General features: G+C 37.1%; 1 protein-coding gene across 1 annotated transcript in view; it reads left to right on the plus strand.

Moving 5' to 3' along the window:
* The window catches only part of LOC134747177 (uncharacterized), a 47,367-nt gene that overhangs the window by 5,414 nt on the left and 27,592 nt on the right, over window positions 1-14,361 (plus strand). The window contains exon 2 of the mRNA XM_063681756.1: window positions 11,825-11,865. The gene's annotated coding sequence lies outside the window, so the exon portion shown is untranslated. The remainder of the gene's footprint in view (window positions 1-11,824; window positions 11,866-14,361) is intronic.

A 14,361-nucleotide genomic window follows, 5' to 3' on the forward strand; every position in this document is an offset into this window, starting at 1 on the left:
ACTGATAACACACAAACTTCACAGATATGTCGTATTTATTATTAACCTTCTACAACTTTTGATGATGTACTGTTGTTACGTTGCATTTACTACAATTGTCTGAAATGGACCACATAAAAAAAATCAATAATGTTTCATATTTACTTACTTTAATTCATTTTCCTTTTTACCCACACCCAAAGACATTTCAAATCTCCGGTTTCAGACTGTTTCGCAAGTCACCCGACTACAATGTTATGTCATCGTTAATTTCTTTATCTAATCATTATTTTTCTCAGTTGTAATGACACGAATCCTCTGTTGGTTATAAACTTATAAGGTTACCTCGTAATACGTTTTAAGTTTGCAAAATGAAGAAGAATCATCCTAAAAACAAGCAGAAAAGATAATCAGCAATAACCTTTTAAAATTTCTCGATTTCAATCATATAACATGTGTATGTTTACGCTGTTAATGTGATAGATACTCATTAAAATGCCGTGTGATTAATTATAAAGACATTTTCACTTTTATAGACCACGGGGATAGTGCACATGTTGAGGTAGTTACGCAAGCCGCCCCGGGCGAGAGCGGGCGCGTTCGGAAGTTGATTATGAATAATTATACCTGGTTTAATCAAACGAGCGGTTATTCTGTCACTCGCGAGAGAAGGGCGGATGTGGAATAGAGCGGGTACAGTCAGTCGACATAGTTTACCTACTTAAGAGACCAAGTTACTTACGATAGAAACGCCTGTACCTTCTTCTAGCGGAGGTTACCTTGAGTTTGGCCAGGGTACGTCATCCTGCTTGTGCTTAGGTACTTGTCTCCACTTTATATAGTTATGGGCGTCTTATTTTATGAGCCTGTTTTCACACTGTCGGCGTTCATGTTCTGTCATCAGTTTTTCAGTCTAATTGCTAAACTGTTCTCTTCAAACAATTTGGATTCAAAACGCTCTTAAAGAGGCTTCCGATTATATTTTATGCACGTTACAAGGTCTCGTGAAACGGTTACTGGAGTCCAGGGTAACAAAATACACAGGAGTTCTCTGCAGTGGGCGTACAAAAGTATTTTTATACAGATATTTTCTCATAGTCCAGTGTACTGGTCATCATCAGATATATCGGAGCAGCCACGGTGTTCACAAACATCTGAATAAAGCCTCTATTATCGAGACGTTGAAGTATTCAGATATTTTTGAGCGCTTTGGCCGCTCCGATATATCTGATGGCGACTGTACCATCTGCCGCTGGTGTTAATTTTAAAATAAGTGTGTCCGATGCCACCGTGAACATCTTGAAATAAGAGTTAGACCAAGCTAAGTTGGCAGCGATTTTGATAGCACAGGCTATTTTATTTAAACGTCATAATTTCATAGAAGTTGGTGTTCAAAATAACACTTGCACAGTCTGAGCTATCAAAATCGCTGCCAACTTAGCTTGGTCTAACTCTACACAAGACAAGTACATACAGTACAGTTCTGTTGCTGCACCTCGCCCAAGATTTCTACGGCAATGAACTCACAGCTATCTCCGATGAGTCCCGACTGCTGACACAGTATACATGTCCCTGACAGTATATTAAAACGAAACATACTGTAAAAATAAAATTACGTCGGATATTTGTATGTAGTGGGTAGGTACGTAGTAGAATTCGTCTTTCGATTAAATCAGTTTTACACCGTTCATCGTTAATCTCCAAGACACACTACACTATGGGGATCTTTCTGTAAGTTAATCCCTTATATGTATACCTATGTATACAGTGCCTATGCACTCGTATTTATTTACATACCTACATTTACATACTTTTCGGACAGTAAATGTGGCATTCTCAACCAAAAGGGTTTTTATTGTCGGTTGTCAATAAGGCGCTATTTCCATATAACTTCAATTTGAAATCAACCTTGTCGACTAGCGACAATGTGGTACCTTTTGGTTGAAAACGTCACAAATATAAGCATAAAGTCCGATTCGACAACACCAACATCTTATTTACCTACCCCTAGGCACCTGGTATGGCACTTGGAATTTAAGGGACCCCCTTATCCATCTCAAAACCATTGTTAGGTTGCCTGGGCCCCTAGGCCCGGGCCAAGTGGGCCTAGGCGGAAATCCGGCCCTGAGTATAGATAGACAGAAATCACAGAAACTATCAACTTTATGCCCAAACGAGTTACTGGTTATGCTCACTGTGCTGAGTACAAAGTGAACTCCTAATGCCCCAACAACCGCTTATCTCCCTAAATGGCATAATAGCTGATTAAAGAAACTATTTAGAGACGAACGAACGTGCATTCTGGACGATTCCCGTCTAATGAGAAGCCCCGTGAAATACGAGAAGGTATCTCTCACTTTATGACTTTAGATCGGTTTATTATCCCCTTAAAGGCGAGGATAGAATCAAATGTTCAAAGTGAAAAAGGAAATGTGACTTTAAATCCCTTTCTGCTATCTTTAGTGCGGTTTATGGATGAAGAAACTAAAATGGCGAATTAAGTGGCGAATGCCAGGTTTATTTCCCGGTTTATTTTATAGTTCCTTATGTTTCCTGTTACGATTCCCACAGGGAATACACAGCGTTAAATGGGTATAATATTCAGCACCTAATTAACTCATACAAGGGAGGCAGTCTAAAATTAAGTATCTTAAAAATACCCCACATGAATTGGTACTGGTACCCATAACTTAACTGAAAATATTGAATACCTACCTTAGAAACCGTTGGAAGAAATGGATTCATTAAAATCAGGGGGCCTAGCCAGGATGGCGATCTTACATCGAAAAAGCCAAACGAAAAGAAAAACCGGCCAAGTGCGAGTCGGACTCGAGCACGAAGGGTTCACGGTTCATGAGAAACAGCCTAGTGACAGACAGACGGACAGCGGAGTCTTAATAATGGGTCCCGTTTCTACCTTTTGGGTACGGAACCCTACAAAATATATAGGGATGACAGATGCCACAAAAATATATATAACTAGCGACCCGCCCCGGCTTCACACGGGTTACCCTTAACAAATTATACACCGGTTAAAACCGCATGAAAATCCGTTCAGTAGTTTTTGAGTTTATCGCGAACATACAGACATACAGATAGACGCGGCGGCGGACTTTGTTTTATGGTATGTGTATAGATTTAAATACATTATTAATTTAAGTTTAGATTGGTGTTTTCTATCAATTATTGTCGCCTTGGCTAGGCCTAGGCCCCCAGGAAATCTTGTTTCAATAGCGTTACATTGCAATGAAATATTTTGCGGCATTTATAAATTTTTTTAAACGATTTTGGATAAATGCGGCCAAGTCCTACCGTGTTTAATTCCAGCACGAAATATCTGATAATGTACGTCCCGTTAGATTAACTCGTTAATAACACCCCAAGCATCCCAATACCACCCCGGGCTGATTTAAATCTCAGTGTTCCCATGGGAGCCCTACCCTGTAGCTACCGACGCGCTCGGATTGCACAAACGCCTCTAAACAATATAAATAACTATAACATATAGCCACCGTAACACAGCTTATAATTCATCCTCTTAGGTCTATATCTTATATATTTTTACTCCAATGAAAAGGTTTTAAGATGCCAAGATTTGAACACGGATACTGCGTTTTTCCACAGTAAAAGCATAGCCCAAGGAACTTTTCGAATGGTAATCATAATCACGCGTGGATTTGAATTGTAAATGACACGAGATGTATGGAAATCTACGGACCTGTTTCTCTGTTACGAAAGGGTTCCGTTTACAAGGACGAAATTACATTTTGTAATTTATTTACCTAATGCTACAATTCACTAGTTTCGGAAAAGGCCTACAAGAGTACGAAATAACTAGGTATGACTTTGACAGTCATACCTATTTAGATGTTACTAACGTGACATTTTAATCCTTTAAAAAGAGAGTAAATTTAATTGGTACGAAATTACCGCCATTAAAATCAAATTTAGTCAAAAATCTCAAATTTAGAACTTTACAGACACTGTACGCACGTCGAGTTATGATCAGAATAAATATTTCGTAACATAATACCCAAGATAAGATAAGACCTACTAAACCGTACTTTTGTAATAAATTGATAGGTTACTCTATTATAATGTCAATCATCGTTAATACAATGTCTCGACTGTTTGCGTCCACATTCTTAAGTAGGTACTTTCATAACTCCCGAGGACCATATAACGCGACTTTCAACAAACATGTCTTGTATTCCCGCCATATTTGTGTGACAGATTACACCACACCATCTAAAGACTCTAAGCACAGAGCGCTTCGTTTATATGCTTTACATGCTTGTATTTCGAGACGAGTCTATACTGTCCATGACTCCATCGCATAGTGCAATGGACAGGTATTTGAATTGCATTGTAAAAACAAAGGTACAATCAGCATCAAAACGAGCGGATCAGAATACGCGGTTACAAAACGACAGCTTAACAAAAATAAATTTGTCTCTATAGGGGATATTACTGCAATCTTCTGCCACCAGAGTGCAACACTAGCCTTTTTAGTAAACCATAGAGTAACTTATACATACTGTACCTTTAACAGGTTTTTAACAAGTTTTCAGAGATAATAAAATATGACAAATTTTCAAGGCGGTTTGTCCGATCCGAATCCGAAATTTCGCTATCTGCCTCTTTATCGCTCGAAAATGCAAGAGTGACCTCTGTCACTACGTTAGATAACGAAATTTCGATTTCCTTGTTTCGCGTTAGACCCTCAGATTGTGGTAGTGGCACCCCTACGCCCCCTATTTAAAACAATTAGTAACAGATACTTTTTGAACGCAAACTGTAGAGATTTGTCTCTATTTGGAAAAGTCATCTAGGGTGTTAGATACTTGTTCCATCAGCTACTATTGATGCCGACTAAACTTACTTGTTCTAAACTGAAATAAAGGTCATATACTAAGAAAAAGTGACCAAGGCCTCCAGTGCCCCAGGCTGGAATCGAACCAGCGTCCTCTGCTATCGCGGCAGGGGCCTGTGCCATTAGGCCACCGGGGGACGGCGGCATAGGTCGAATTTTCATATTTTCATATTTATTTATTGCAACCATGGTTTTATAGGTATTTCAAATTCTTGGTAGTTCCACATGGACCCCGTGGGGCCATAGCAATATTACATGCATACTTAGGATCTAATCTTAAATCTATGTGTATAATATAATAAAAAATTTCCAACTATATGCACTTCTTATTCTTACTGAAGGCTTATGGCGCCCCCAATCGATTCCAGCCTGGGACACTGGAGGCCTCGGTCACTTTTTCTTAGTATGTTACGGGTGTCACCCGTTGACCACGAACGCTGTAAAGAGTTCGAAACGTCGGGATGTATTATAAATTCAATATACGCGATATAATCCGTTTTCATAGTTTTATTTCATGTTACATTTATTTTAGTTTATAGTTTATATAGTAGTGTTACTATTTGAAATCAAAACAAATTAAAATATTTTGTGAAAATAATTTAATTTGTTCTAATACTTTTAATAGTATTTTATATGTTACATTTCACCATTATATGTGATTGTATTAAATAAACAATTACTAGTACTAACTGCGACTGATACTCTTAATAGCTTTTAGTTATAAATTCGCGAAATCACATTTATGTGAAACTTAATGCTTTAACTCTGTTTATTTTTTTCATAAATCAACTTAAATATTTCCGAAAAACTATTCTAGGTTTATTTAAGACTTTTTTGTCTTTATAAAGAAACTTAACCCTAGATAGGTACTTTACTAGGATACTTTACACCCTGACTTTACACTCTGTCCATATTTTCAACGTCGATGTTCATTGCATCATATCATATCATATAAAACCACACCTTATGAGATGAAATTCTATACTATCTAGCGGATGGACCGGATCCCGTTGCACTGGCAAACAGAAGTCTCATAGCATGGGTGGTCATAACTCGATGACACCACAACTGCTCGCTGAAACTGATAAAAAGTAAACATAACTATATTGATAGGTAGGTAAGACGGAGTTGTCTTATCTGTTTGTTGACTCACAATACGATACCCACTTTAAAATAGGGCGTGAGTTCAATTTTTTTTGTTGCTCATAATTCTCGAGTGCTCCCGTTTCATTGCGCTTCAGTGGAGTGATGTGCTGATGTGTAGATAATAACAGCAATAAAAAATATGTACCTATTTGTATACCTACAATTTGATCTGAAACCTTACTGTACCGGGAAAAAGCTATAAAAAGGGTCAAAGTGGCTTCGATCTTACCCGGACGCACCGCCTTGTTATGTAGATATGTGTACGATAATCAGTAAATCAAAATATTTACGCTAAATAAATTCAGGTAGCTTCCTAAAATATTTGACTTATCGGCTAGTTCCGGCGATGAATAAAGGCGCTCAGCTGACTCACACAATATAATCGCCGCAGAATTTCGGACGCGGCATACCGGAACTATTACTTAATTGAACTTTTTGTTCTTCATTTGTTCTACGAAAATTCCATGCCATTTTAATTTTAGCTTAGCACAGGACCAATTATGTGACAGTATCTTGCCCGCGAGATAGACTACCCGTCCTTTTCTAACTGTATTAATTAGAGATGGACGAATACGAATGGTCTATCTCGCGGGCGAGATACTGTCGCGGCGCTCCTGTGCTAAGCCTAATACAGTTGGTACTAGATAGGCGCGAGGACCTATAAAAAGCGGTTCCACCTGGATACCTGTTTCAGATAATTTGGAGCATTTTACAATTAGAAGAATTAAACCATTTTTGGTTTTGATCACAAACAGCGCCATTACTCACGGAACAATATGGTGCTTGTGGTAAGGGCCCTCCACACTCGTGCGCGAATCGCGGCGCGTAGTCTAGAGCGCGCTTTAGGACTGTAAGGTAGGTAACTAGGTATAGGTACATCTTTACCGCAGGGTGAATTCATTCGAATGCTGCCTTTTCAATCTTAAATATTAAAACTTCCCGACGTCTAACGTCTGCTACTTTCCAACAAAGTCAGTATTGTAAATACGTAACGTAGACAATAAACAGATCAAAATTCTGCAACTGGCCGGTGTCCGCAATATAAAATAGTTCACAGAACGCAGCGCCGCTCTCCCCATATTTGAAACAAATACCTACGTACTGACTATCAAAGCATTTTCTCCGACAAAGTATTGCAAGCGTTTGAGCATACCTTATTTGTCATAATGTTTGGCACTCAACCTTTCTATGTATTTCGACGATTTTCTATTTAAGTCTAGCAAGTTAAATATCAATCTTGCGTTATTAAAAAGGGCAACTGTATTCATTGAGAAATGGGACTAAATATAATGATATAAGCCATACATATAAGTTATTAGTTACTCTGAAAAAAGTATTACTCTTTCCCAAAATGAAGGATAAGGACACTGGTGTGTGGTGTGGATTATACCTATGCATATATTATTTGTACACTCGGACCAAGCTAACTCGGCACAGATTTTGCAATGAGGTTATGGATTTGCCACCAACGTCAAATTCCCATGAAAATATGAAGTTTACACTGTCACTCCCCCACTTTGTCACTTCGAAGTCAAGTGTGCAGAGTTGTCATTGACGGACTCTGGTACCTGCTAGTGGTACTTACCGTTAAATTTAATGGTCCTACTTTGCTCCTGGGTGGGTACTATACCCTAGTAAAAAAAAAAGGCCTTAACGTCTAATATATCCAAATATAATATTTCTATATTATTATTTATATACTCAGATAAACGAAATTGTATATATATTTTAAATTGCTACGTTAGTCATAACATTAATCTATCGTTTTTGGCGGGGCCTATTCAATTTTCGCACAGTGGGGTAACTTTGCACCCCCAAATATAAACTATACGTTAGAGCAAAAATACCCCAAACAATGGGAATCTTGTGCTCCTTATTCATAGCTTCGTTTTATATAAAACAACATTTCATAAAGTTGATTTACCGAAAAAAATTGTGTGTAAGATGTTCTTCTTAATATTAAATTCGTCTGAATATTTAATAATGAACAGTTTAAAAAGTTATTCGAAATTTCCTTAAATTGGAGCAAAGTAGAACCATTTTACGGTACATTAAACTTCTTGCGAAGGTTCGAACTGCATCAAAATTGTAAATTAACCTACTAATTGATTCTCTATAGAGCTGAAAGTCGATATCGATACGACGACCTGACGCCTTGTAACAGTAATATCAGACATTTAGTAGCGATGAGATTCAGAGTTTTGTAAGACATGATGAGCAATATTGCACATCATGCCTTAATGCCATCATGCCAAAACTGAATTGCTGCGCAAATATTAAACTACGCGTATGTTCCTCGAAAATGTCAATACTCGGGCACCAGCACCAGTGACTCAAGCTCAAGCCGGGTACAGTCGGCGATAAATCAAACTCGATTGTTTCATACCCGTACAAGAAATCTTATTGGAATTGAATGGGGTATTTCTAAAACAATTTACTTGAATTTAAAATTGCTTTGACTTTGATTTACAACGTTGAGTGTCCAGAAAAATCAACGAATCACTCGAAGATTGATGATATCCGTTGAATTCGTATTAGAATTACGATTATTTTAAGTACTTTCTACCCAAAGCCCCCAAAGGGCGACAGTCGGTTGAAGGGTGACGATTCGTTACTATACCGTTCGTTGATGTCGTTTGTTCCATTCATCGATTGAATTGTATACTTAGTGGATATAATATTTGACGACCGGTCTGGCCTGGTCTAGTGGGTAGTAACCCTGCCTATGAAGCCGATGGTGCCGGGTTTGATTATCGGAAAGGCCATATTGTGTGATGAACACAGAATTTGTTCCTGAGTCATGGGTGTTTTCTATGTATATAAGTATGTATTTACCTATATACGATATACGTATGTATAGTTGGTCGAACTAAATTGTCAGTAAATAAGAACAAAAAAAAACTATACTCATCCTTTTCTTTTGGGTGCTAGTACTAGTGTATGGCAAAGATAGTATGATTCTCTCTGCCTAAGTTTGAAATGAGACAGTTCTTTGACAAACTATACATGATTTGCTTAGTTTGGAACTAGGTCGATCTGTATAAGATTGTCCCCAAATATTTATTTATTTGTTTTATTTATTTCTCTGGAGAGTCGTTTAAACAATATTTGGACGCTTTGACTGTACATGGTTATACAATATTGTGATCCACTGAGTGGTTTATGTAGTGAAGTGTACAGCAATCTCGCGCAGCCCCAATAACAATGTAATTCCAAAAGCAATAGCTTACCGAGCACAGGTGAGTCCAATGGATGTTTCATACATTTTGGCGTGCATTAGATGTCGATATTTTCTATGGGAAAGCCAATATTTTTTGGGGTTGGTCCCTACTTAAAATTGTTCGATATATTTTCTATATAATACCCTGTAGATCAATAAAAAAAGTTCAATCTACTGTCAGTGTCACTTCTTAGAGTTCCTAGTTCTCGACATTCAGAGAGCCTACCTCGAAAATCTAAATTTCGTTGTCTGCCTCTCTATCACTCTTGCATAAGCTATAGAGAGACAGAACGACATTTCGATTTTCGCGGTAGGCCCCACTCAATATAGTGCCCGGGAACATATTCGACTCGCAGCTCGCAGCAGTCGCAGCCGCAGCGTCTACGCAACCGACGACCGCCGCGCCCGCGCATCTGCATACAATCGCGCATATATAGTGCACATTAGTGCGACACGACCGGCCGACGAATTAACTTGTCATACTAATCAACTGTTGCCTAATCATCTCGTTTTAATAATTTGTAGGAGAAAACATTTGGAATTTTTCACTGCAGAGTCAGACAGAATCTAAATTTTATATTAAAGGAAAATTTTAAAAATTCACCACCTCGGGCAATACTTGCAATTTGTAGTATTGCTCGCAGATATGTATCTGCTTGATAAAAATTAGTATTTTTTCCGTTAAGGTTTTAGGTACATTTTAAATATGAACATGGATAATCTTAAACTCTTTAAATTTTTCGTTAAAGATAATGACATACATAGTTAGATAAGGACAAGGATTTTCGTTTTTTATTTATTTATGTTTTAATTTTAATATTAGTTGCATGTTTGTTTGTTGTTGTGTTCATGTAGCTTTAAGTAATTTATAAATTCAAACACAATGTAAAATTGTTTTTATAAATAAATGATATGATGATGATGATATGACCAATGGTGGAAGCAGGCCGAAATGGTCACTTATTATCGTCTCCCCTTTTAGTTCCCCCACCGTTCACTTCGCATACAATATAGGTACATACAGTATTACATATCCAAAATAGTCAAGTGTAACATTCTAGAATACATAATTTTGTCTTCGGTTACCGCGATAGTTACTCATGAAATAAAACCACCACCACCACCACCACCACCACCACCCACACCACCACGAACCACCACCAACGCCACCAACGCTGACCACGAACGCTGTAAAGGGTTCGAAACGTCGGGATGTATTATATAAATTTAATATACGCGATATAATCATAGTTTTATTCTAGAATACATTCTAAAAACTTAAACATATTTATGTAAACGTGGATACTACGCACTTGTTTACATCTAAGCGTATTTCCATTTATAATAAACATGTTTGACAGGAGAATAACTCATCTTCCGGCCGTCGGTCGGCTTCCACAGTAGACACACGGTAAATTGTCCGTAAACGTACAAATTGGCGATAAGTAGACGATGAATCAGTATCAGTGCCTATACATGGCATATAATTACATTAATCGCGCCATATAGCATCAGCGTTAAAGCAGAAATCTACGACTAGGTAGGTACGTAGCGTACATATCTCTGTGTGGTTTGCTGCTGATCATAGTCCACGCTTTTATACACAGTCACAACGAGTAAAATGTTTGTTCGACTATTTTGGGCTCTTAGAGGTTTTGTATGAAATTCGTAAGGTACTGCTCGCTACTTTTGAGTTTCTTTACGCATAAATATTAATGCAATTATACTTAATAATTATGTGAATTCCGTAACTTGACTTGAAGTCAAGTAATCTATCTGTACATTAAGAGAAGTTTAAACATCGATTTTACTTGATATTAACTTTAACCACAATTACTGTGGCTCGGTGTGGCTACATTGCTTAGCAAAATTTATTTAGATACGGAAAGCTCTAAACAGCTCGAAAACGACTTAAGTCCTAGTTGTTTTGAGTCAATTCTGAGTATATTATTTACTTACTAGCTTCCGTAGCCATTTTGAAAATCTCATACCATAAACAACCCAACAACTTTTTTAATCCAGGCATGGAGGCACGTAATAAAATTGTCACTGTCATAATCAGACGCAAAAAGCTGACATCCCATGATTCCCATGATACAGATGACAGTGGAACAAATAGCATCCCTTGTATGGAACACGGCAGTTGTCACTTTTTGTTAAACATTTCTATCATCCGTCTAAGTTGATGCTGTCATTATAAATTGTAATTGTTGGAACGAGAAAGGAATAGCTTTTCCAATGTGATGCGTTTATTAAACATTAAAATTAAATACTTGTAACTTAAGAGAGTTGTAAGAATTTTAATGTTTGGTTGGTGATGCTGGTTGAATCAACATAATTTTATGAAAATTACCCAAACAAAATGTTTGAATAGCTATTTTGATTGACAAAATGTGACCTGTGTGACATAGATCTGTCGATTTTACTAAATTGAAATGGCAATCAATTGTAATGGGAACTGTGTTTTTGTCGAATCAATGCTTGATAATATAAGGTTCTTAAATTTTTTTTTTCTAAAAATAACATCTGATCAATACAAACAACAATAAATTGTCTACTATATAGTCTATGTCTACTTTACATAACCCCTTTCCTTTTGTTTGCAGGTCGGACGAGCGTAGTTCCCTGTTCCGGAAAAGTGCGTGAGGTTAGTACAAAACATACCTAGTCCTGCATTACCAACTAATAGCAATTCTTAATTCATAGATCGTAACATAAGAGGTAGTAGTAATAGTGGTATAGAGGGAAGTGTAAACCAAACACATTTCGCGACTTGGCAGTAAGAATTCATACATATCCCAGGCTATAAGCTCCATACTTGACGTAGCACTTGGCATGAAAACTTAGAGTGGTCCGACTCTACCTCATTTGACTTGCAATCGGGAGCTGAGTAGGTATCCTCCCGTAGTGATGTCAATACTCTATTCCTAATAGGTTGTAATGCGGCCTGCGGTTGCGGTGCGGAAGCACAAACCATCCAGCACATCATTCACGACTGTCCTATAACTAGTCTAACCCGTTCGTATAAAAATACCGCAAATCGATGTACAAGTTAGCCGTTTGGCACACACATACTAGAGGCCAAAACAAAATTTTTGACCCGCAGTTCCTAAAAAAAATTTCGCTGCCCCCCCCCCCCCTATTATTTTCAAAATTGCTTTCTTGGGGTTCGATACCAAGATATTACGTATCATTTGTGGTATATTGTACAAAAAAAATCAGTAAGGTATATCGTAGCTGGAGGATACAACCTTGATATTTTGTGTCAATAACTAAACAAATTATACCAACTGATGAAAAGGCGCAGTTAAAGGGTTAAAGAGGTATTTCCCGTTGGATATATGGATATTACGTATCATTTTATGATTAATATGTACCGTATCTGCAGTATAGTTCCACAAGTCTCGTAAAATTGGTATTGAAGTAGAACTGTGTCACTTTCTAAAATTGAAAAATAAAAATAAATTGTTAGTGATATTATTTTCAAAATTGCTTTCTTGGGGTTAGACATGAGGATATCACGTATCATTTGTGGTATATTGTACAGAAAAAAAAATCAGCCATATCGTGTCTGGAGGAGCACAAACTTGGTATGTTTCGAAAATTCTTTTTGTTTTAATTGAAAAATAAAATGCCCGAAATGTAATGATTTGATATATTTTTAGAATCGCTTCAAAAAGCCCTTTCGTATTATACCACACTCGATAGGTTTTGGATATTTTTTTTTCCATACAAAAAAAAATGTTTTACCACTCCCCCCCAGCGAAATTTTTTTAGGAACTGCGGGTCAAAAATTTTGTTTCGACCTCTAGTATGCGTGTGCCAAACGGCTAACCTGTACATCGATTTGCGGTATTCCTTTGAAATTGGGGTCGAGCGGCTTCCGCTAAACGCGTTATGTCGCCGGCCCTCCCGAAGACCTGATCACCCTGAGCGACGAAGCCATAAAGTGGCTGACTGGTCTATGTGTAGATCTTTAATTACTTACAACAATTACACTGTTTCTATTTCACAATTATTATCATATGCCATATGATTAAATAAATAAATAAGTTGTAATTGTAACTGAACGCCGCAGCCTAATGTGATCACTATACGTGCCCTTTTACCACCCTTGCAGTCCACTTTAGTTGTAAACCCCTAAATACAGTCGTAACCTTATGAAACGAGTCATTATCAGCGAGGTACAATAATATAATACCACACTCGAGACAATAACTAATTAAGATGAGTGCAATTTAATTATATTCGTGGGAATTTTGGTTGAACCATTATTAGAAAGTGATAAATAAACCGACAGTGTTACGACCTAAAAATTCTTTCATTACATACCTAAAGTCAATATCGTACTGTAGTGGTTTTAAAATACATTCTTTATCAACTACAAGAAATAGTTTATATTATAGATTACACACGTTTGTTCTTTACATCTTTGGAATCATTGATTAAATCAAATTAAGCAATGATATACTTAATTACTAATAGGAACCTAAACATGAAAATGTTATGGTACTACTTAAGTACCTACCTACTTAGTTAAAGTTTGGTATAAGAGAAATTTTGATTGTGGTCCAAAAATATGAAGAAATAAAAATTTGACCTACATACTGCGTCCATAAAGTGTCATCGCGTGAGTGCATAATCTTATAAAAAACATAATATCTCCCGGCCTAGAATTTATCCGAACACCGTAATCAAGACATGATTACACACACATTAAGTTTTTGTGCCCAAAACTACTACTCATCGCGCGCTAGTTTGACTACTTAATGAATTGTATTCTTTCCATGGCATTGAACTTGGTATATAGTTGGTACAAGGTTGAGTTTTCTGGTTGACTGGGCTCCGGACAAGTAATCATTTCTGTTTGTTTGGCTAACTCACAAAAACCCAAATTGTTTTTTAAGTTATTTAATAACACCTAAAATCCGTAACCATAGTTTACCAACAATAGACGTCGTCTATTGAGATAAAAAAAGAGGGAACAACATCTTCATTATGTTCATCTGCAAAAAATGATAGTGGCTTAATAACTTAATCAAAATTCATCTTTTCCTTCTGTCATAGTTGACCGCCTACCATTGTTACCATAACTCTTCCATTGTGTCCCTATACTATACTGTGTACACAAGGGACTAGCGAG

The sequence above is a fragment of the Cydia strobilella genome, chromosome 14 (assembly GCF_947568885.1).
Source record: "Cydia strobilella chromosome 14, ilCydStro3.1, whole genome shotgun sequence".
In the NCBI taxonomy this organism is placed as follows: Eukaryota; Metazoa; Arthropoda; class Insecta; order Lepidoptera; family Tortricidae; genus Cydia; species Cydia strobilella.